This window comes from Nerophis ophidion, linkage group LG03 (assembly GCF_033978795.1).
Source record: "Nerophis ophidion isolate RoL-2023_Sa linkage group LG03, RoL_Noph_v1.0, whole genome shotgun sequence".
NCBI classification, from domain to species: domain Eukaryota; kingdom Metazoa; phylum Chordata; class Actinopteri; order Syngnathiformes; family Syngnathidae; genus Nerophis; species Nerophis ophidion.
The window spans coordinates 23,400,522-23,425,332 of NC_084613.1; the positions used below are offsets into that span (position 1 = coordinate 23,400,522).

Sequence of the window (24,811 nt, forward strand, 5' to 3'; positions counted from 1 at the left end):
CGTACGTGTCGGATGTGTTAATGTCCTTGCGTGTTACCTTTGCTTGGTAAACGACTGATGTCTGTAAGCACCCTCCGTTGAGAGGGCAATCAGGTTTCTTGCGACAGTTACATTCATTATTGGTTTCAGAGTCGTTTAGTCTGGGGGTAGGCGGTCCATTTGCAATTGCTTTGTTGTGGTTTGAAATGATTTGTTGCATGTTATTCATACAGCTGTAGCTCAATTTAATGTTGTTTTTGTTGAATACTTTTCTTAGGGTGTTGCCTTTGGGGAAGTGTTTGTCGATCAGAGTGAGGAACTTGCGGCCGATGTTGGTTGAGACGTCTTTGCTGAATGGCGGATTGTACCAGATGATGTTGTTTCGTTTTCTGCTCTTTTTTGGTTGGTTTCCTGGAGTGGGTTCATAGGTGAGGGTGAAGTTGTATCCGCTGTCATCACCACCACGAAAAAGAATACCTACCGGAATTAATAAAAGGCTATCGATGCTGTCATCCAGCAAAGCTGAATTCGACCAAGCAACCCCCCCGTACCAGAAAGCACTTGATGACAGCGGATACAACTTCACCCTCACCTATATATATATATATATATATATATATATATATATATATATATATATATATATATATATACATATATAGTCGGGCAGCACGGTGGCGGAACGGTTAGTGCGTCTGCCTCACAATACGAAGGTCCTGAGTAGTCGTGAGTTCAATCACGAGCTCGGGATCTTTCTGGGTGGAGTTCACATGTTCTCCCCGTGACTGCGTGGGTTCCCTCTGGGTAATCCAGATTCCTCCCACCTCCAAAGACATGCACCTGGGGATAGGTTGATTGGCAAACACTAAATGGGCCCTAGTGTGTGAATGTGACTGTGAATGTTGTCTGTCTATTTGTGTTGGTCCTGCGTTGAGGGGGCGACTTGTCCAGGGTGTACGCCGCCTTCCGCCCGATTGTAGCTGAGATAGGCACCAGCGCCCCCTGGGACCCCAAAGGGAATAAGCGGCAGAAAATGGATGGATGGATAGAATATATAACACGGTTTCAGTTATTTCACCGTTTTTTGTTAAGTACATACAACTCCATGGGTTCATTCATAGTTTTGATGCCTTCAGTGACAATCTACATTGTAGATAGTCATGAAAATAAAGAAAACACATTGAATGAGAAGGTGAGTCCAAACTTTTTGGCTTGTACTGTATATATATATATATCTATATATATATCTATATAGATATATATATATATACATATATCTATATATATATATATATCTATATAGATATATATATATATATATATATATATATATATGTATATATATATATATATCTATATAGATATATATATATATATATTAACAGTGTTTTATATATATATATATATATATATATATATATATATATATATATATATATAAAACACTGTTAATTCACGGTAAAAACATCAAAACAAAAAAAAGTCAGTATATATATATATATATATATATATATATATATATATATATAGTAAAACAAAATTTCAACTTGTTTGTCCAAATTTATATATTTTTTTAGTCACGGTCACAGATCAACCGGCCGTACTGATGAATCAGAACTTTAAGACATTAAACAATTCGATTCATCAATACTTAATTCCGCTTCCAAGCAGACACTGTCAACAGGAAAGTTTGCAGATTCTAAATCAGTTATTTTTGGACTAAATGTTTCCTTTATTAATTAGACAAAAACATCAGCTTGAGATTAAAGAAACTAAATATGAATTATTGAATTACTTACCTGCCAACCTAATCAGGGAAATATTCACGGACTGAACAATGAAAATAGCTCAGACAAAAATGACAAAAAAAAGAGTATTTAACAATATCCTGTCACTTACTTAAATGTTTTGCTTTTCTTTTCCGGGGTGTGCTGGAGTTCATTTTCTTGCAAGATTGTGTTCAGAGTTATGTGCTTTAAAAATATCATGAAACAACATTGACACATTCTGTAGTTGATGTGTTCAAATATCAGCATTAGCATTCATCTGTTTGCTGCCTCGTGTTGGCACAAAGGACATGTAGAATTAGATTTGACCTCATTCTGCTCGTCAAACACCAGGCACTCTTTCATTTCCACACCATGAGACTGCAGATGTTTTATCATATTTGTCGTGCAGCCAACTTTGCACAATAGAACAGCTTTTTTTTCAAACTTTTGAATGCTGTACACGATTGTTATGGTCATGAGACTCACTGCTTTGCTGTAGCACCTATTTCTTCTTTTTTGGCGGCGGCTGTTTCTTCTTTATCGGTGTTGGTTGTTTCTTCTTGGTTGGTGACAACTATTTCTTCTTTGTTAGTGGCGGCAATTTCTTCCTCCTTGGTGGTGGGAATTTTTTTCTTTGTTGGTGGCGGCTAATTATTCTTTGATGGTGGTGGATATTTTTTCTTTACTGTTTTTTATGGGTGGCCCCAATTTTTCTTTGTTGTCGGTGGCTAGTTCTTCTTCGTTGGTGGTGGATATTTTTCTTTACCTTTGCCAGCTTTTTCTGATTTTTTGGGGCTAGCTATTTCTTCATTATTGGTGGCGGCTATTTATTTTTCATTGGTGGCATCTATTTCTTCTTCCTGGGTGGCGGAAATTTTTTTCTTTGTTGGTGGAGGCTAATTATTCTTCGTTGGTGGTGGCTATTTTTTTTACTGCATTTTTATAAGTTGCTGCAATTTTCCTTTGTTGTCGGTGACTAGTTTTTCTTCGTTGGTGGCGGCTATTTCTCTTTATTGGTGGCCGTTATTTCTTCTTCGTTGGTGGTGGCTATTTTTCTTTACTGTTGCCGGCTATTTATTCTTTGTTGGCTAGCTATTTTTTCATTATTGGTGGCGGCTATTTTGTTGTGATTCGGCTTCCGGAGCACACATCTCTAGCATGTTTATGTCTTTTTTGTATTGTCCTATGTTTTGATCATGTTTTGGACCCGTTGCTAACACTTCCTTGTTTTGTATTGTCACCATGGCAACCTAATTACGCCTCCTGCACGGACTCACTACGCACACCTGTTTTGAATTATTTGTGTTGTATTTAAGACCACCTGCTACCTTAGTTCCTCCTGGCTGTTTCGTTTGCTCACGCAACAAGTTACGATTGTTATTCCTCATTGCTTCACTCTGCTAAGTTTTAGCTTAGCTTTTCGCGCGCTCTGCTCGCGCTGCTAACGGACTTTGGAACTCTACTCTCGTTACAAATAGCATTTAGCTTTCCGTGCGGTGGCACACCTTTTCTTTTCCTTTGTCAAGTGTTTTGTTGTGTTTTATTATTAAATCTGGTTCCTACCTCCACTCCTGCTTGCTCCTGTCTTTGGCATCTTGGGGCCGACACCTCCGCGCATCACAATGCGCCCACCAAATCGTAACATATTTCTTTTTCATTGGTGGCAGCTATTTATTTTTCATTGATAGCACCTATTTCTTCTTCATTGGTAGAGGCTAGTTCTTCATTAGTGGTGGTTATTCCATGTTGGTTACGGCTATTTCTTCTTCATTGGTGTCAGCTATTTCTTCTTCCTGGGTGGCGGCAATTTGTTTCTTTGTTGGTGGCGGCTAATTATTCTTCGTTAGTAGTGGCTATTTTTCTTTACTGTTTTTTATGGGTGGCTGCAATTTTTCTTGGTTGTCGGTGGCTAGTTTTTCTTTGTTGGTGGCGGCTATTTCTTCTTCATTGGTGGCCGTTATTTCTTCTTGGTTGGTGGTGGCTTTTTTTCTTTACTAATTCTTCATTGTTGGTGGCGGCTATTTCTTTTTCATTGGTAGCACCTATTTCTTCTTCATTGGTAGCGGCTAGTTCTTCTTCATTAGTGGTGGTTATTCTTTGTTGGTGACGGCTATTTCTTCTTCATTGGTGGCGGCTTTTTCTTCTTCCTTGGTAGCGGCAATTTTTTTCCTTTGTTGGTGGCAGCTAATTATTTTTCGTTGGTAGCAGATATTTCTTTTTTATGGGTGGCTGCAATTTTACTGTATTGTCGGTGGCTACTTCTTCTTCTTCGGTGGCGGCTATTTGACCTTTAATGTTGGCCGCTATTTCTTCTTCGTTGGTAGTGGCTATTTTTCTTTACTGTTTCTTTACTATTTCATCTTTGTTGGGGCGAGCTATTTCTTCATTATTGGTGGCAGCTATTTATTTTTCATCGGTAGCACCTATTTCTTCTTCATTGGGAGCGGCTATTTCTTCTTTTTTGGTGCTAGCTATTTCTTCTTTATTGGTGGCAGCTATTTCTTCTTCCTTCATAGCGGCAATTTGTTTATTTGTTGGTGACGGCTCTTTCTTCTTCGTTGGTGGTGGCTATAATTCTTCACTGTTTCTTTACTATTTCTTCTTTGTTGGATTGAAATATTTCGTCATTATTGGTGGCGGCTATTTCTTTTTCATTGGTGGCGGCTATTTCTTTTTCATTGGTGGCACCTATTTCTTCTTCGTTGGTGCTAGCTATTTCTTCTTTATTGGTGGCAGCTATTTCTTCTTCTTTGGTAGCGGCCTTTTTTTTATTTGTTGGGGGCGGCTATTTCTTTTTTATTGGTGGTGGCTATTTTTCTTGATTGTTGGCAGCTATTTCTCCGGCTATTGTCCACATGAGGCGGGGAACTTAAGGACTATTTATGCTGGCCGACACAGGGGTAAGATAGTCTTTTTGACAGCACGTTTGCTCCTGCCTTCAGCGCGACACAGTGCCAATGCATCCTCACTCTCCTGGCCATAGAGAGAGAGGGCCATGCTGGTCTTCAGGTGATGACGTGGAAGGTGCTGACAATGTGCGGTAACCTGGAAATGTAGTCTGCCACAGCGTCAGTTTTGAGAAAATGAAATGATTTGAAGTGCGGAAAAAAATACAATACTTAAAAAAGTATCGAAATAAAAAAATATTGGTATCGTGACAACCCTAATAAGAACGGTACGTTTTATCACGACACGGTCAGTAGCACACCATAAATAGAGTGAAAAGCTGAAGTGAATATGAACCGTATGGCCATCGGCGGCAGAAAACCCTGATCATCAAGAATCCAAAAGAAGCGTGAAGGTACATCATATTCAGGTGTTCCCCAGATGCTGATGTAGTTAACGACATGAGAGGCTGGTGGCAACATGAAGGAGAGAACCAGAGTGTGTCGTTACTCTGACTCCACGCTGCGCACTAACGAGAAGCTCGCACACACGGACGCCACGAAATGAGGAGCATGAAAGTCGATGTTGATCAATAAAAGTGGCGAGACCTGTCATTTGGCTAAAAAGAGCAACGTCGGCCATTTTTTTTTTTTTTGTATCCATCATGACGACAAAAAAAGAGTGGTGTGATGTCCTGAGGGATGGGGGTCTTTATTAAAAACCTGACATGGCAGGCAAAATATCATCACAGCCACTTAGGCAATGAAAATAAAATGTCCTTTAATGCTCCACACACATTCATTAACCTTAAACACAATAAGGGGGGACTTTAATTGGAAGCAGCCCTTAATTAACGAGAGAGGCTCTTATTGTGAAATCTCATTAGGTAAAACAAAGTACTATCTTCAACTTTAATAATGGAATGCGTTAGAAAGTGGTCGTGAAAAATGAAAATGTGCTCATGTACGAGTGTGTTAGCGCCACACGGGAGCGGCAGAACCGAAATTGTGATCACGGCCAGCAGCTGAGCAGCGACATTCTAAAGCACACGCAGAGCTAAATAAAGCGCCTGGATGCTGACCAATTATTTAATTTATTTGAGTTAGAGAAATAAAAACATTTGCATTTTGGCCTACGGCTAAGAAAAAGCCATAATTTACCCGCGGCGTTTTATAAGCCGCGGGGTCCAAAGCGTTGGAAAAAAGTAGTCCTAAATTCACGGTCAAGCAATATCTCAAGTGACCACTGTAAGGTTCTTATTCTGTTGCCATTGTTGTTGTAATATGACTCTAAAGTTGTTTAAAACCTAAATCTAACAACTTTCGGTTGCAGAACTGACTTTCGGTGTTGATATCGCAAATTTTAAATACATAACCCAAAACCAGCTTAGTAAGCACGTTGTGTAATTGGTAAATAAAAACAGAATACAATGATTTGTAAATCATTTTCAACTTATATTCCATTGAATGGACTGCAAAGACAAGATATTTAATGTTAGAACTGAGAAGCTTTTTTTTTTCAAATAACAATTTTCTAAAAGTTGGCACAGGGGCATGTTTACCACTGTGTTACATGGCCTTTCCTTTTAACGACACTCAGTAAACGCTTTGGAATTGAGGAGACCAATTTTTGAAGTTTTTCAGGAGGAATTATTTCCCATTCTTGGCGTTGTGGTATTTCACGCTTCATAATGCACCACACATTTTCAATGGGAGACAGGTCTGGACAACAGGCAGGCCAGTCTAGTACCTGCACTCATTTACTATGAAGCCACGCTGTTGTAACAAGTGACTTGGCTTTGTCTTGCTGAAATAAGCAGGGGTGTCAATGATCAATGCTTGGATGGCAAACTATGTTGCTCCAAAACCTGTATGTACCTTTCAGCATTAATGGTGCTTTCACAGATGTGTAAGTTACCCATGCCTTGGGCACTAATACACCCCCATACCATCACAGATGCTGGCTTTTGAATTTTGCACCTATAACAGTCTGGATGGTTCTTTTCCTCTTTGCTCCGGAGGACACAACGTCCACAATTTCCAAAAGCTATTTGAAATGTGGACTTGTCAGACCACAAAACACTTTTTCACTTTGCATCAGTCCATCTTAAATGAGCCTGGGTCCAGCGAAGCAGGCGGCCTTTCTGGGTGTTGTTGATAAATGGCTTTCACTTTGCATAGTAGAGTTTTAACTTGCACTTACAGATGTAGCGACGAACTGTAGGTACTGACAGTGGTTTTCTGAAGTGTTCCTGAGCCCATGGGTGATGCAGTAGCCGCTGACAGATCAAAGGTCACAGGCATTGCCGCTTACTTGCAGTGATTTCTCCAGATTCTCTGAAAGTTTTGAGGATTTTACGGACAGTAGATCGTGAAAACCCTAAATTCCTTGCAATAGCTCGATGAGAAATTTTGTTCTTAAACTATTGGATAATTTGCTCACGCATTTGTTCACAAAGTGGTGATCCTCGCTCCATCCTTGTTTGTGAATGCCTGAGCATTTCATGGAAGCTGCTTTTATACCCAATCATGGCACCCACCTGTTCCCAATTAGCCTGTTCACCTATGGGATGTTCCAAATAAGTGTTTGATGAGCATTCCTCAATTTTCTCAGTCTTTTTTTCCACTTGTGCCAGCTTTTTTGAAACATGTTCCAGGCATTAAATTCCAAATGAGCTAATATTTGCTAAAAATAACAAACTTTTCCAGTTCGAAAGTTAAGTATCTTGTTTTTGCAGTCAGTTCAATTGAATATAGGTTGAAAAAGATTCGCAAATTCATGCATTCCGTTTTTATATACGATTTAAACAAGCTGCCAATTTCACTGATTTTTGGGTTTGTACAATAATTTTGGGTTTTAATACGCGGTTAACTTAGTTTTTTACTTGGATGAGAGTTGCAACTGTTAAAATGGGACTTAAAACCCTGCCTGTGCAACTAAAAAAAGGGTTTATTTATGGCCACCGTTTGATTCTGGAACAGATTATTTTTTTACCAGGGGGAAAGAAAGAACCTGCGATGAGGTGGCGACTTGTCCAGGGTGTAACCCGCCTTCCGCCCGATTGTAGCTGAAATAGGCGCCAGCGCCCCCCGCGACCCCAAAAGGGAATAAGCGGTAGAAAATGGATGGATGGATGGATGGAAACAAAGAACACTACAGTAGGGGACGGATCCATATGGCCTCATTCCTGGGTGGATCTCGCATGAGAGGAAGGGAGAGGAAGGGAATACAGTCTGCTGAAAATGATGGAAAGCGCCACTCTACATAGCAACTGATGCTCTGGTCGAAGTTAGATTTTCCGCAAAACGTATTTTCAGATGTTTAACACTCTACTGCCATCTGGAGGCTTAAGTGAGTATTGAATCCCCCCAATTTGTCACGTTTCATGTGTCAGGTAGGGACTTATGAATTCCCCTCTTATTGCAAACAACAGGTGTTAATGTATGTTATATATATCATTAATCATTCACATGGGTTTTATTTTGCTGCTATGATAAAGGAATAAAAAGATATGAGAGTGGTTTACAATTAAAATAATTTGTTGAGTGCGGCGACGTCATCAGAGTCAAAAGTTTGTGTTACGTTGGGAAATGAAAGTCTGCAAACATTCTAATGAGTCCAACAATAAAAGAGGTCGTGATTCCAGCTCCCACTCGTTGCGCGCCTTTAGCGTCCTTACGGCTCCGTTGCGTAACAGCGTGGCTTTCTCTTCTTTAGTGGAATAAATGATTTTGCGTGGAGTCTTAAAAATATCAAATAATCCGCTCATCGCCGCGCTGTAACTAAAGAGCAGCTCCTTCTCGCCCTCGTAGACGTCACGTTACGTAAGCTCGCTCCGGGACGCTTTCTATTAATCGTTGCTAAACGACGCTTCCCTCACGTCGACGGAAGGTTTGCGTTTGACAAGCGGCAGGTCAGGACTGAGGCTCGCTCTTGAGCTGACGTGAAAATTAAGTTTTTTTCCCCCCACACCCAAACATCGCCTACTGTAAGTAGGAGCAGATGAACACGACGCCTGGCTTGAAAGTTCTTTAAATATCTCTTCAGTGCTGAGGTGACAAGGCCAAACGTGAGGAAAGATAAAAAGAGTTTAACAAGCTCACTGAAAGCATCTTACACTAATGTGACGATAACCATAGAACTTAGCTGCTAAGTTTAATACTAGGCTGCGACTTCTTTTTAGCTCCTTTGCTTGTTATCATTATCTTTTTTTACCCTCCAGTTTGGATTGCACCGATAACATCGGAAGAACTCAGAGCAAGAGTCCTATTGATTTTGAACAAAAACAAGATGGCTTTTATTATTTGTTTTTATTTTTTTTACCTCAAAGCATGAGTGCTGCCAGAACTGGGAGAAATGTGGTTTATATAGGAAACATTAATGTATTTTATGTATATGATATGACACGTGCATGAAAATATGTTTGTGGACAATTACAACATTTGGTATGCTTTGATCCACATCCAAGCTAGAACTCTATTGATTTTTTAGGTTGTAGTACCACAAATCACGAGTGCTGCCAAAACTAGGGGAAATGTGGTTAATTCAGGAAACATGAATGTATTTTATGTATCTGATATGACATGTGCATGAAATTATGTTGGTGGACAATTACAACATTTGGTATGTTTGGTTCCACATCCAAGCTAGAACTCTATTGATTTTTTAGCTTGTAGTACCACAAAGACCGAGTGCTGCCGACCCTGGGGGAAATGTGGTTGATTCAGGAAATGTGAATGTATTTAATGTATATTATATGACATGTGCATGAAAATTTATTTGTGGAAAATCTGAGTTAAAGCTGGGACAATTACAACAATTTCTATGTTTTGTTTTACAAACAAACTACAACCCTATTGCATTTTTTAGTTGGTATCACCACAAAGCATGAGTGCTGCCAGCACAGAGGGAAATGTGGTTAATTCAGAAAAAAATAAGGTATTTAATCGATATTTGTGGGCATGTGCATGAAAATATGTTTGTGGACAATTACAACATTTGTTATGCTTTGTTCCACATCCAAGTTAGAACTCTATTCAATTTTTAGGTTGTAGTACCACAAATCATGAGTGCTGACAGAACTGGGGGAAATGTGGTTAATTTAGAAAACATGAAAGTATTTTATGTCTCTGATATAACATGTGCATGATATTATGTTGGTGGACAATTACAACATTTGGTACGTTTGGTTCCACATCCAAGCAAGAACTCTATTGATTTTTTTAGGTTGTAGTACCACAAAGCATGAGTGCTGCCGATACGACGGGAAGTGTGGTTAATTCAGGAAACATGAATGTATTTGATGTATATGATATGACATGTGCATGAAAATATGTGTGTGGACAATTACAACATTAGGTATGTTTTGTTCCACATTCAAGCTAGAACTATATTTTTTTTTTTAAGTGTTAGTACCTCAAAGCATGAGTGCTGCTGACCCTGGGGGAATTGTGGTTGACTCAGGAAACGTGAATGTATTTGACATGTGCATGAAAATATGTTTATGGACAATAACAACATTTGGTATGCTTTGTTCCACATCCAAGCTAGAACTCTATTGATTTTTTAGCGTGTAGTACCACAAAGCACGAGTGCTGCCGACACTAGGATAAATGTGTTTAATTCAGGAAACATGAATGTATTTGATCTATATGATATGACATGTGCATGAAAATATGTGTGTGGACAATTACAACATTTAGTATGTTTTGTTCCACATCCAAGCTAGATCTCTATTGATTTTTTAGGTTGTATTACCTCAAAATATGAGTGCTGCTGACCCTGGGGGAAATGTGGTTGATTCAGGAAATGAGAATGTATTTGATGTATATGATATGACATGTGCATGAAAATTTAATTGTGGCAAATCTCAGTCAAAGCTGGGACAATTACAACAATTTGTATGTTTTGTTTTACAACCAAGCTAGAAACCTATTGCATTTTTTAGTTGGTATTACCACAAAGCATGAGTGCTGCCAGCACTGGGGGAAATGTGGTTAATCCAGAAAAAATTAAGGTATTTAATCGATATTTGTGTGCATGTGCATGAAAATATGTTTGTGGACAATTACAACATTTGTTATGCTTTGTTCCACATCCAAGCAAGAACTCTATTGAATTTTTAAGTTGTAGTACCACAAATCATGAGTGCTGACAGAACTGGGGGAAATGTGGTTAATTTAGGAGACATTAATGTATTTGATGTATATGATATGACGTTTGCATGAACATATCTTTATGGACAATAACAACATTTATTATGGCTTGTTCCACATCCTAGCTAGAACTCTGTTGATTTTTTTAAGGTGTAGTACCAAAAAGCAAGAGTGCTGCCGACACCAGGGGAAATGGGGTTGATTCAGGAAACATGAATGTATTTTATGTATCTGATATGACATGTGCATGATAATATGTTGGTGGATAATTGCAATTTTTGGTATTTTTTGTTCCACATCCTTGCTAGAACTCTACAGATTTTTTAGGGTGTTGAACCAAAAAGCAAGAGTGCTGCCGACACCAGGGGAAATGGGGTTGATTCAGGAAACATGAATGTATTTTATGTATCTGATATGACATGTGCATGATAATATGTTGGTGGATAATTGCAATTTTTGATATGTTTTGTTCCACATCCTTGCTAGAACTCTACAGATTTTTTAGGGTTTAGAACCAAAAAGCATGAGTGCTGCCGACACCAGGAAAAATGTGGTTAATTCAGGAAACATAAACGTATTTGATCTATATGATATGACATGTTCATGAAGATATGTGTGTGGACAATTACAACATGCGGTATGTTTTGTTCCACATCCAATCTATGGATTTGTTTAAAGTTGTAGTACCACAAAGCATGAGTGCTACTGGCACTGGGGGAAATGCGGTTCATTCAGGAAACTTGAATGTATTTTATGTATCTGATATGACATGTGCATGAACATGTGTTTGTTGCAAGACTCAATAAAAGCTAGGACTGAGGGAGCTCTGGTTCACCAAGAGGAAGCATGATTTTCAACACAAGTGAGTGGCACAATAACTCTGTTTTGTCTACAGTCAAGCATGGTGATTTAGCCTCAGTGTTTTGGGCTGCACGAGTGCTACTTGAATTTGGGAGATGCAGTAACACTGAGGGCAACCATGATTTCCAACACAAGTAAGTAGTAAGATAAAAATTTAGTTGTGTCTTCAGTCAAGCGTGGTTGTCGTATTTTTACTGTCTGCACGAGTGCTGCTTGCACTGGTAAGCTGTGGTTCATCGAAGTGAACCATGATTTTCAAAACATGTAGTAAGTAAGCAAGATGATTTAGTCCTGTCTACAGTTAAGCAAGGTTGGTAGTAGTTAGGCAGTCCGGGTCTGTATGAGTGCTGCTCGCACTGCGGGAGCTTTGATTCATAGAGGGAAACCATGAATTTAAACACATGTACTATGTAAGCAAGATAATTGTGTTTTGTTTACAGTCAAGCATGTTGGTAGCAGTTCCACCGCATGGGGCTGCACGAGTACTGCTTGCACTGGTTAGCTGTGGATCATTGAGGAGAACCACTATTTTCGAACACATGTACCTGGCAAGATCATTTAATCGTGCTTATAGAGAAGTATGGCGGTGGTAGCCTGGTGGTCTAGGGCTGCATGAGTGCTGCTCGCACTGGGTAGTCTCTATTCAGTGAGGGGAACAATGATTTTCAACACATTTAGTAAGTAAACAAGATACATTTGGTCTTGCTTACAGTCAAACGTGTTGGTAGTAGCCACATGGCCTGGGGCTGCATGAGTGCCACTTTTGCTGGAAAGACGCGGACTATTGAGGGGAACCATGATTTCCAATACAAGTAATTAGCAAGATAACTTAGTCTTGCCTATAGTCAAGCACAATGGTAGTGGTCAGACGGTCTGGGGCTGCATGACTGCTGCTCACACTGGGGAGCTGCGGTTCATTTAGGGCATGGGTGTCAAACTCTGGCCCGCGGGCCAAATTTGGCCCGCCGTGTAATTTCATTTGGCCCTTGAGGCAATATCAAATTAACATTGGAGCTGGCCCGCCGGTATTATTCAGCGGCAGTGCCGCTGTAACACCACATTCACCGCTTATACTCATACTTGCCAACCCTCCTGATTTTCCTGGGAGACTCCCGAAGTTCAGTGCCCCTCCCGAAAATCTCCGTGGGAAACCATTCTCCCGAATTTCTCCCCGGACAACAATATTGGGGTCGTGCCTTAAAGGCACTGCCTTTAGCGTTCTCCACAACCTGTCGTTACGTCCGCTTTTCCACTATACATACAGCGTGCCGGCCAAGTTACATAGCATATGCGGCTTGTACACACACACACACACACACACACACACACAAGGCATATTTGATCAACAGCCATACAGGTCACACTGAGGGTGGCCGTATAAACAACTTTAACACTGTTCCAAATATGCGCCACACTGTGAAACCACACCAAACAAGAATGACAAACACATTTCGGGAGAACAACCGCACCTAAACAAACATGAACACAACAGAACCAACAACCAGAATCCCTTGCAGCACTAACTCTTCCAGGACGCTACAATACACACCCCCGCTACCACCAAACCCCGCCAACCCCCAACCACCTCATGGTTATTTTATTTTCAAATGTATGAGCTTGTGGAAAAAGTTCATGTTGACATTTACCTCAGAAGGCTGCAAATAGAAAATAGGCATTACGTCTTTTATTAATTTTTATATCTGTGATGTTTTTTCGTTTGTTTTTTGAAAGTTGATTTTGCACTAGTAAGTTATATAAGCGTTGTTAAAGCAAATCAGTGTAGCAAACTGAGCAATAATTAGCGTTTAATTCATGCACTTTCTCTTGCTACTTATTATTGTTATTTTACTTTCAAATTTATTATTGGCCTGTGGAAAAAGTTAATTTTGATATTTACCTCAGAAAGCTGCAAATAGAAAAGAGGAATTTAATTTTTATGTACATTTTATTAAATATGCCATTGATATTTTGTATTATTGTTATTATTATTTGAAACTCGATTTTGCATGTCACTATAAAGTTATATAAGACTTGCTTGTTCAATATTCAATGCAAAACTTGTTTGGGTCCCTATTAAAAGGTTCAGTTTTAAATTTTGGCCCACTCTGTATTTGAGTTTGACACCCCTGATTTAGGGGAACAATGATTTTCAACACATGTTGTAAGTAGGCAAGATCATATGGTTTTGTTTACAACCAAGCATGGTGTGGGTAGCCTCAGGATCTGAGGCTGCAAGAGTCCTGCTCGCAGTAGGGGAGTTCAGTTCAATGAGGGGAACCATGGTTTATTACACAACTAACTAGCAAGATAACTTTGTCTTGCCTACAGTCAAGCATGGGGGTATTAGGCAGGTGGTCTGGGGCTGCATGAGTGCTGCTTACACTGGGGAGCAGCGGTTCATTTAGGGGAACAATGTGTCGTTAAGTAGGCAAGATCATGCAAGCATGGTGTGGGTAGCCTCAGGGTCTTAGACTGCATGAGTGCCGCTCACACTGAGGGAGCTTCAGTTCATTGAGGGGAACCATGGATTTCTACAAAACAAAGTAGCAAGGTAATTTATTATAGCCTACAGTCAAGCCTGATGGTGGTAGCCTGGCGGTCTGGTGCTGCATGAGTGCTGTTCGCACTGGGAAGCTGCGGTTCAATAAGGGGAAACATGGTTTTCACACAAGTGAGTGGCGCGATAACTGTGTCATGCCTACATTTAAATATGGTGGTAGTAGTCAGGCGGGTTGGGGCTGCATGAGTGCCGCTTTTGCTGGGGAGATGTAGTCCATTGAGAGGAACCTTGATTTCCAACACAAAGAAGTAGCAAATTAGCTTAGCCTTGTTACAGTCAAGCACAATGGTAGTGATCCGACGGTCTGGGGCTGCATGAGTTCTAATCACACTGGGGTGCTGCGGTTCATTTAGGGGAAACATGATTTTCAACACATGTTGTAAGTAGGCAAGATCATATTGTTTTGTTTGCAATGAAGCATGATGTGGGTAGCGTCAGGGTCTGAGGCTGCATGAGTGCTGCTCGCACTGGGGGAGCTTCGGATTCATTCACAGACACCATGGTTTTCTACACAACCAGGTAGCAAGATAACTTAGTCTTGCCTAAAGTTAAGCATGGCGGTGTTAGTCAGGTGGTCTGGGGTTGTATGAGTGCTGCTTACAGTGGAACAATGATTTTCAACACATGTAAGTAGGCAAGATCATATTGTTTTTTTTGCAATGACGCATGATGTGGGTAGCGTCAGGGTCTGAGGCTCCATGAGTGCTGCTCGCAGTGGTGGAGCTTCAGTTCATTGAGGGGGAACCATGGTTTACTACACAACTAAGTAGAAAGATACAGTAGTCTTGCATGGTGGTAGTAATCAGGCGGTCTGGGGCTGCATGAGTGCTGCTTACAGGGGAACAATGATTTTCAACAAATGTCGTAAGTAGGCAAGATCATATGGTTTTGTTTACAACCAAGCATGGTGTGAGTAGCCTCAGGGTCTGAGGCTGCATGAGTGCCGCTCACACTGGGGGAGCTTCGGTTCATTGAGGGGAACCATGGTTTTCTACACAACTAAATAGCAAGATTGCTTTATTCTAGCCTACAGTCAAGCTTGGTGGCGGTAGCCTGGCGGACTGGCGCTGCATGAGTGCTGCTCGCACTGGGAAGCTGCAGTTCAATTAGGGGAAACATGGTTTTCAACACAAGTGAGTAGCAAGATAAATGTGTCTTGCCTACATTTAAGTATGGTGGGAGTAGTCAGGGGCTTTGGGGCTGCATGAGTGCTGCCGGCACCAAGGGTGCTGATGAAAAAATGTCAGTGACTATTCCTGATAGAAGATAGTAAATAATATGTTTTGGTTATTGTTATTATAGATAGATAGATAGATAGATAGATAGATAGATAGATAGATAGATAGATAGATAGATAGATAGATAGATAGATAGATAGATAGATAGATAGATAGATAGATAGATAGATAGATAGATAGATAGATAGATGGATAGTACTTTATTGACTCCTTCAGGAGAGTTCCTTCAGGAAAATTAAAATTCCAGCAGCAGTGTACATAGTTGAGATAAATTAAAAAAAAAAAAAAGAAAAAAAAAAAGTAAAAAGTAAATAATGGGGATTTAAATGGAAACAAAATAGAAAAATATTACAATAAGAATAAAAAATAAAAAGCAACAATGGGAATACAAATATACCAGTAAAATAAGAATATAACAAGACAAAGTAGGCATTAGTGACCATGTCATGAAAACGTATTGCACTGTTATTTTTTTCCATCTCCTGTCATCCTTGTACCCCCTGCCCCCTGCCCCAGAGAGGAGTTGTACAGTCTAATGGCGTGTGGGACAAAGGAGTTTTTGAGTCTATTAGTCCTGCACTTGGGATGAAGCAGTCTATCACTGAACAGGCTCCTCTGGCTACTGATAACGCTATACAGAGGGTGACTGGCATCATCCAGGATGCTCACTAGTTTGTCAACAGTCCTCTTCTCTGCCACCGTCACCAGTGAGTCCAGTTTCATTCCGATTGTAGAACCGGCCCGCCTGATCAGTTTCTCAAGTCTGGAGCTGTCCTTCTTAGATGTACTGCCCCCCCAGCACACTACCATGTAGAACAGAGATTATTGTGATGTATATATGTGTATATATATATATATATATATATATATATATATATATATATATATATATATATATATATATATATATATATATATATATATATATTACGGGTTACAGAGGTAAAGAATAATTGACACTTTTTTACCGCTCCAGTGGTTTCTTTTTCGGGTGTTTAGACAGTAGCTGACAGTAAAGCCGTCTTTGTGCTACGACTTCATTACGCTCTCATCACATTTGACTCGCGAGGCTACGACTTTATTCCTCCCTCGCTCACCTTTTATTTCTCGCCGCCACTCAATAGCATCATTTAGGGCTTTACTCCCGCTCACCACGCTAATCCCCCCCCCCCCCCCCCTTTTCACATTTCCCTCCCACACTGGCGGCTGAGAAGCGGGAGCGAGAGGGAATGAGAGGCGAGGCCGGCGGCGTGAGGGAGGTGAGAAATGATGTCAGCAGAGTTGTGAGGGAGGAAGCGGCGAGGAGTAAGAATGCAGGGGGCGCGGTGCATCAGCGCGAAGAGAGTGGGAGAGTGGAGAAAGGCATCGTCTTGAAGCTGCATGGGAGAGCGATGACAACATCGAGCTGGAGAGGACGCGGGGGAGGAAAGAGGCGGCCTCCATTTTCTTTTTGCCCGCAAAGAAACGCCACAGGTGCTCAGGCGGTCTGTGTGATTGGCCCTCACGTTCACGTTTGATTTTTCAGTTTTCAACACAGGGCAAGATCATTTAAAGGCCTACAGAAACCCACTACTACCGACCACGCAGTCTGATAGTTTATATATTAATGATGAAATATTAACATTGCAACACATGCCAATCAACCTTTTTAGTTTACTAAATTGCAATTTTAAATTTCCCGGGAGTTTCTTGTTGAAAATGTTGCGGAATGATGACGTGTACACATGACGTGACGGACTGTTAGGAAAATTAGCGCTGCGCACACACACAGCTAAAAGTCGTCTGCTTTAACGGCATAATTACACAGTATTTTGGACATCTGTGTTGCTGAATCTTTTGCAATTTGTTCAATTATTAATGGAGAAGTCAAAGTAGAAAGATGGAATTGGGAAGCTTTAGCCTTTAGCCACACAAACACACAGTGATTCCTTGTTTCAAATTCCCGGAAGTGAAGCTTTACTATGGATCAGAGCGGTCAAGCGAACATGGATCCCGACCAAATGTCAACCAGCAGTTTTTGGATGGAAAAATTGTGGTAAAAAGTCACCATTTACCGGAGATCAGCTGAGCTTGAGCCGTCCATACAGCTGCCGTTGACTTCCATCAGACACTGGCCTCAAGACACCCGTGGATACACCCTTCCGACTATCAGGCACTATTAAACTCACTAAAACACTAGCAACACAATAGAAAGATAAGGGATTTCCCAGATTTATCTTAGTAAATGTGTCTAAAAACATCTGAATCCGTTTTTTTTTTTTAACTTGATTTTTTTTTTCTAGTCCGTGGCTATCAATATCCTCAAACACAAATCTTTCATCCTCGCTCAAATTAATGGGGAAATTGTCATTTTCTCGGTCCAAATAGCTGTTTTTGTTGGAGGCTCCCATTAAAAACAATGTGAATATGTGAGGAGCCCTCAACGGGTGACGTCATCGTCTGTGACTTCCGGTTAAGGCAAGGCTTTTCTGTTAGCAACCAAAAGTTGCGAACTTTATCGTCGATGTTTTCTACTAAATCCTTTTAGCAAAAATATGGCAATATCGCGAAATGATCAAGTATGACACATAGAATGGACCTGCTATCCCCGTTTAAGTAAGAAAATCTCATTTTTGTAGGCCTTTCATTGTGCCTACAGTCAAGCACAGTGATGATAGCCTTATGGTCTGGGGCTGCATGAGTGCTGCTCGGACTGGGGAGTTTCTTTTCAGTGAGGGGAACAATGATTTTCAACACATGTAGTAAGTAAACAAGATGATTTGGTCTTGGTTACAGTTTTAGTAGCCACATGGCCTGGGGCTGTATGAGTGCTGCTTTTGCCGGGGCGATGCGGTTCATTGAGGGGAACCATGATTTCCAGCACAACTAAGTAGCAAAATAATTTAGTCTGGCCTACAGTCAAGCATGGTGGTAGTATCAGCACGGACAAAACATGACAATAACCACAGAACAGGAAGTGGATAGCCATGTAAGAAAGCAGCACATGCATATACAGTATATGTCCTGGCTGCTCAGTACAATATGGTTGATGCGACAATTCAGCCATAATACAATTGCAAGAAAGGAATATGCGGTGTACGCAGAAATATTTGTTATGATGTGTGGTCATGTGAAGTCTCCAAGTCAGAAGCGTATTAAAAAAGTATCGAGGAACAAACGTGTCCACATCCTACCATTCCATAAGCCTCTAATTCAAATTTGGCTTTAAGTTCAGTTTAGATATAAATGTGTGTGTGTGTGTATATATATATATATATATATATATATATATATATATATATATATATATATATATTAGGGGTGTGGGAAAAAATCAATTTGAATATGAATCGAATCGAATACGTTGTGCGATTCAGAATCGATTCTCATCTTTAAAAATCAATCCAACAAACCACTACACAGCAATACCATAACAATGCAATCCAATTCCAAAACCAAACCTGACCCAGCAACACTCAGAACTGCAATAAACAGAGCAATTGAGAGGAGACACAAACACGACACAGAACAAACCAAAAGTAGTGAAACAAAAATTAATATTATCAACAACAATATCAATATTAGTTGTGATTTAAGCATAGCTGTGATTAAAAATCCCTCATTGACATTATCATTAGACATTTATAAAAATAAAAATAAAGAACAATAGTGTCAATAGTCGCATCTCATAATCTTGACAACACACAGTGTCCAATATTTTCACAAAGATAAAATAAGTCATATTGTTGGTTCGTTTAAGAGTTAAAACAAATTTACATTATTGCAATTAGTTGATAAAACATTGTCCTTTACAATTATAAAAGTCTTTTTTTTAATTTTTAGTTACTACTCTGCTTGTATTTCAGCAGACTGGGGTGGATCCTGCTGAAATCCCATGTATTGAATGAATACAGAATTATTTTGAATCGTAGAAATATTGTTTATGAATCGAGAATCGAATCACATCGAAAAAATCGATATAGTATCGAATCGTGACCCCAAGAATCGATATTGAATCGAATCGTGGGACACCCAAAGATTTGCAGCCCTAATGTATATATATATATATATATATATATATATATACAATACAAATATACAGGCACAGTCACACAAGTCATGTTGTACGGACAAAATGGAATCAACCAAGGTATGATAAAACCTTTTTAAGGTGAAATAAACATATAAGTATGTAAAGCTGTTAAATTCTATCCTTGACTTTTACGGGTTAATCATTGTTGCAAACTATCTTTTTGTAACTGTGTAACGCATTATTCGGACTATAAGCCGCTACTTTCAACCTTGCGGGTTATAACTACTGTATGTTTTTTGTGACAAACTTGTTCATTGTACGCACTGCGGGTAGAAAATGTACTTTGTTAAGTTAAAGTACTAAAGATTGTCTCACACACACACTAGGTGTGGCAAAATGTGTCCTCTGCATTAGACTCATTCCCTTGTTCACCCCTGGGAGGTGAAGGGAGCAGTGGGCAGCAGCGGTGCCGCGGTCGAGAATCATTTGTGGTGATTTAACCCCCAATTCCAACCCTTGATGCTGAGTGCCAAACATAGAGGTAATGGGTCCCATTTTTATAGTATTTTGGTATGACTCGGCCGGGGTTTGAACTCCCAACCTACCGATCTCGGGGCGGACACTCTAACCACTAGGCCCCTGAGTCGGTTCAACTTCAGGTTTTGTGCCGTGAACCAGAAGCATGAGTGCCCATAGGCATAGGATTCTTGATTCATCACTCCAAGCAACCCGTCTAACAATATCACTAAAACTGTTTATACTTACTAAACCGTCCCAGGTGTGATGTTCGTTGTAGTGTGTTCATGCATATTTGTACTAGCTCTCGTAATGTAATCAAGCTACCGGCGTTAGCATGAGCGAATATGCTGGTATTAACTTATAATGGCAATTTTTTGGGGGTATTTTTTCAGTTTCGTACATTCGACAAAATGTCACCGTGGAATTATTGAGTCTGTTTGGCTGATTGGAGAGCTCGCTTCCACAGCTAGTGGGTGCATGGCGAGGACTTTTGTTTTGTTTGATCAACCGTTTTACTCCCAGGTTAGAATTAGACACAGTTAAGGTACGTAAATAAACTTTTACAAATTCTTTCTTACAGGTATAAATCTGTGGCTTATAATATATGTTAAAATATGTATGGCAATTGTTTTCATTCAGGGCTATGTTTCCAAGCAGCAACACAAATCTATCCGGGTGTCAGACAAGGCTTCTAGGCTGGACTTTGGACATCACTTCAGTTTAACTTTACTTTTTGGAGCAAAATGACATTTTGTACTCTCAGACGAGAACTTTTGTATCAGGAGAGTCATTTTTACAGAATGAGCAATTGCAATGTGTCGGCACAGCATATAAAAATCACCTGAATTGACATCTTTTGCCCACTTTTCACCATCCTGAGGAAAGAAGTCAAACGGCATTTATTGAGCCTATAATGGAAAAGGACTCAGTGTTGTGCAGCTTTCAGGTCATATTAATGTCCAGGTGGAAGGAATATTTAACCCAGTGGTAAAATGTGATCAGACTTGTGAATATTTAGAAGACCATCATTTCCCACAGTTAATAAATATTTGTTAAAAAGTACATAAATACAAGTTTTATAATATGATGAGCGTTATGTCAGTCAAGCTTCTGCTTGACAAAACTGGCACAGTTCAGCTAAATATGTTGGTTTTCTGACAGCATTGTCCACAGTCAGGACTTTGAGAAGGCCATTCTAAAACGTTAATTCGGTACTGATTTAGCCATTCCTTTAAAGTTAAATATAAAGTACCAATCATAGTGACACACACACTAGGTGTGCTCAAATTTGTCTTCTGCATTTGACCCATCCCCTTGATCACTCCCTGGAAAGTGAGGGTAGCAGTGGGCAGCAGCAGTGCCGCGCCCAGGAATCATTTATGGTGATTTAACCCCCAATTCCAACCCTTGATGCTGAGTGCCAAGCAGGGAGGCAATGGGTCCCATTTTTTTTTAGTCTTTGGTATGACTTGGCCGGGATTTGAACTCCCAACCTACCGATCTCAGGGCGAACACACTAACCACCAGGCCACTGAGTAGGTCACCACTTTCGACGTGTGTTTGGGGTAATTGTCCTGTTGGTACACTCAACTGCTCCCAAGACCCAACCTCCGGGCTGCTGATTTTAGATTGTCCTGAAGAATTTGAAGATAAACCTCCTATTTCTTTGTCCCTATAAAGCAGTGGTCCCCAACCTTTTTTTTTTATCCGCGGACCGGTCAACGCTTAATAATTTGTCCCGCGGCCCGGGACAAATATTTTTTTTGTTTTTTTTGTTTGTTTTTTCTTCTTTGTCATGAAAAAGGGGACGTTTTTGTCATGAAAAAGGGAGGTTTTTGTGGTTGGTGCACTAATTGTAAGTGTATATTGTGCTTTTATGTTGATTTAATAAAGAAAAATAAAAAAATAATTATAATATTTTTTTTTTTTTTTTTTTTTTTAATTCTTCTGCGGCCCGGTACCAATCGGGCCACGGCCTGGTGGTTGGGGACCACTGCTATAAAGCACCAGTTCCATTGACAGCAAAACAAGCCAAGAGCATAATACTACCACCACCATGCTTGACGGTAGGTATGGTATTCCTGGGATTAAAGGCATTACCTTTTCTTCTCCAAACATATTGCTGGGTATTGTTGCCAAACAGCTCCATTTACATATCTATATATATATATATATATATATATATATATATATATATATATATATATGTATACATTATATACATGTTTTTGGTTTGTTTGTTGTTTTTTTATTAAATGCAATTAAATGCAAATAATTGTTCAAACCCTGTATACAACTCCATATGTTGTTGTGCCCCCAAGGCTCCGACAAACCAAAAAGGGCCAAATTATTCTTTTGTCCAAACATTGCAGTTGAAGTCAACTATACAATGAAAATGTATACATGATAACACTTTAAGTGTGACAAATAGGAGAGAAATGTGCGTCAAAAAGTGACATAAAAAAGGGCAGGACGGCATTTTGAAAATAGGCCTCCTCTACGTACATTTCATTGTCCTGCGTCAACAACACCCCCAACTTCACCCTCCGTCATTTTGTCTTCATTTCTCACCCTGATGAATAATGAAGCTTGATTTTTCCGACGACCGCCTGCTCGCCGAGCACCTGGACACCGCCATGCGCGTCCGCCAGGCCAAGACGGTGAGACGCAATCCCGCCGCCGCCGCCGCCGCCCACTAACCACATCATGTTCAGATGGACGAGGAGGCTTTTGGAGCGAGTCGACGCCTCCCTCTCAGGGGAGGGCGGGCATGTTGATGCGGCCATGATTAATGTCTTCACAGCTTGGCTCGGCATCCAATGTATATAAAAAAAAAAATGTACTCCTAGTTTTCTCTTCTTGCATGCTGCTGCAAAATATGTTATAAAATGCTGCTGCTTGAGTACACAAGAACTATCAATCAATCAATGTTTATTTATATAGCCCTAAATCACTAGTGTCTCAAAGGGCTGCACAAACTACAACACAAACCACAACGACATCCTCGGTAGGCTCACATAAGGGCAAGGAAAACTCACACCCAGTGGGACGTCGGTGACAGTGACAATGATGACTATGAGAAACCTTGGAGAGGACCGCATATAACTTAATTTTATGCGTCAGTCAGTCAGTTCTTCCTTATGTATTATTAGTTTTATTACAATCTATTCATTTTACCACTATATAATTCTATATCAATGTTTTTTATGAGTCTCCTCTATTGTTGTTCTTATTTTGTGACCAGTCCGACCAAAGCCTTGTTCATCTTGTTGTTAGTTGTTTGTGCTGCTGTTTAATGTGTCAAATAAACACTAATCTTTGTGATGAACGCATGAAGGTTCCGACTACTTTAAGTGGAATAGAGGGCCGCATATAGGCATGGTTAGCATTCACATTGGAATCGATATGGCACTAATTCCTGGTACCTGGGAATGGAGGCCGCTACTCAATGGTACCAATTTTCAGAACTTTTGCGTGCTCTAGTAAATGTTAATAGTTTGATAATACAATTATTTCTTTATGTAACATTTAAAAATGAGCTTAGTATGCTAACTGTGCTGTCCAGTTGTAATATCGTGTTTTCATTAGATACCAGTACTGTATGGGGTATCTATAGTACGTTGTCTAACCAAAAAGTAGCCTTGATGGTTTCTGTTGCGCCCTACAAAGTGTTTATACTGCAAGTATTGTGCTTATTACACACCAGCGGTTTGATTTGAAACATTCGTCTTAGTTGTGGTTTTCATTAACACATTTTTAAATATTTGTAAAATCGCTTATGCTAATAATAATCTGTCCATGGCAACTCCAATGTAAATTAGCATCCAGCTAGCGCATTTTGGAAGAGCGGAGCCTTACTTCACGTTCGAGCATACTGGCCGCTCAAACTTCACGCTTGTAACCGTGAATAGGAATATGAATATTAATGTGTATTTGTGTCATGATATAAACATAAGGATTTTTACAAACAAATGTATACAGTATACAATCATATAGTGTTTGTTGCATGAAAGATATTCAAGTTTAAAATATTTCAGTACCTACTTTTATTCCTGTCAAAATGGAGAGAACGAACACATTTAGTGAGAAATGATTAGGTGTTTATTTCCCAGCTTTTGGGGGCCATATTAAATTAGATGTGTTGGGCCAGATCAGTATTGAGTTTGTCACCTGTGTGCCAAACTACAGTATGAGTAGGTTAGATGCAATTATTGAAGATTACTGATTCAGTTTTTTTTATTTTACTCTGTCTTTTGTATTGGAGGAGTTGGGCTCTGAGGTCAAAAAGTTAAAGAAACCCACAACCCTGATATAGAATGATAGACAAGTTTAAGTCGAACTGACTGAGGACCTCACTAAACTATATAAACTACATATGTTTTATATATATAAATATATATATATATATATATATATATATATATATATATATATATATATATATATATGTATCCATCCATCCATCCATCTTTGTATGCTAACATATGTAGTTGTATTGGTTATATATATATATATATATATATATATATATATATATATACATATATATATATATATATATATATATATATATATATATATATATATATATATATATATATATATACATATATATATATATATATATATATATATATGTAGGTGTGGGAAAAAATCACAAGACTACTTCATCTCTACAGATCTGTTTCATGAGGGGTTCCCTCAATCATCAGGAGATTTTAATGGAGGCATTCACATACAATGGTTTATATAGAGCACAGAGTGGGTGGGTACAAGCAGGCGTAGGGTGTGGTGATTGGCTCATGTGTTACCTAGGAGGTGTTTCCGCCTGT

General features: G+C 39.6%; 1 long non-coding RNA gene across 1 annotated transcript in view; it reads right to left on the reverse strand.

Moving 5' to 3' along the window:
• LOC133548731 (uncharacterized) overlaps window positions 1–22,666 on the reverse strand; it is an 88,964-nt gene extending 66,298 nt beyond the window's left edge. Inside the window, exon 1 of the long non-coding RNA XR_009805927.1 lies at window positions 22,551–22,666. This is a non-coding gene — a long non-coding RNA (uncharacterized LOC133548731). The remainder of the gene's footprint in view (window positions 1–22,550) is intronic.
• Between the last annotated feature and the right edge of the window lie 2,145 nt (window positions 22,667–24,811).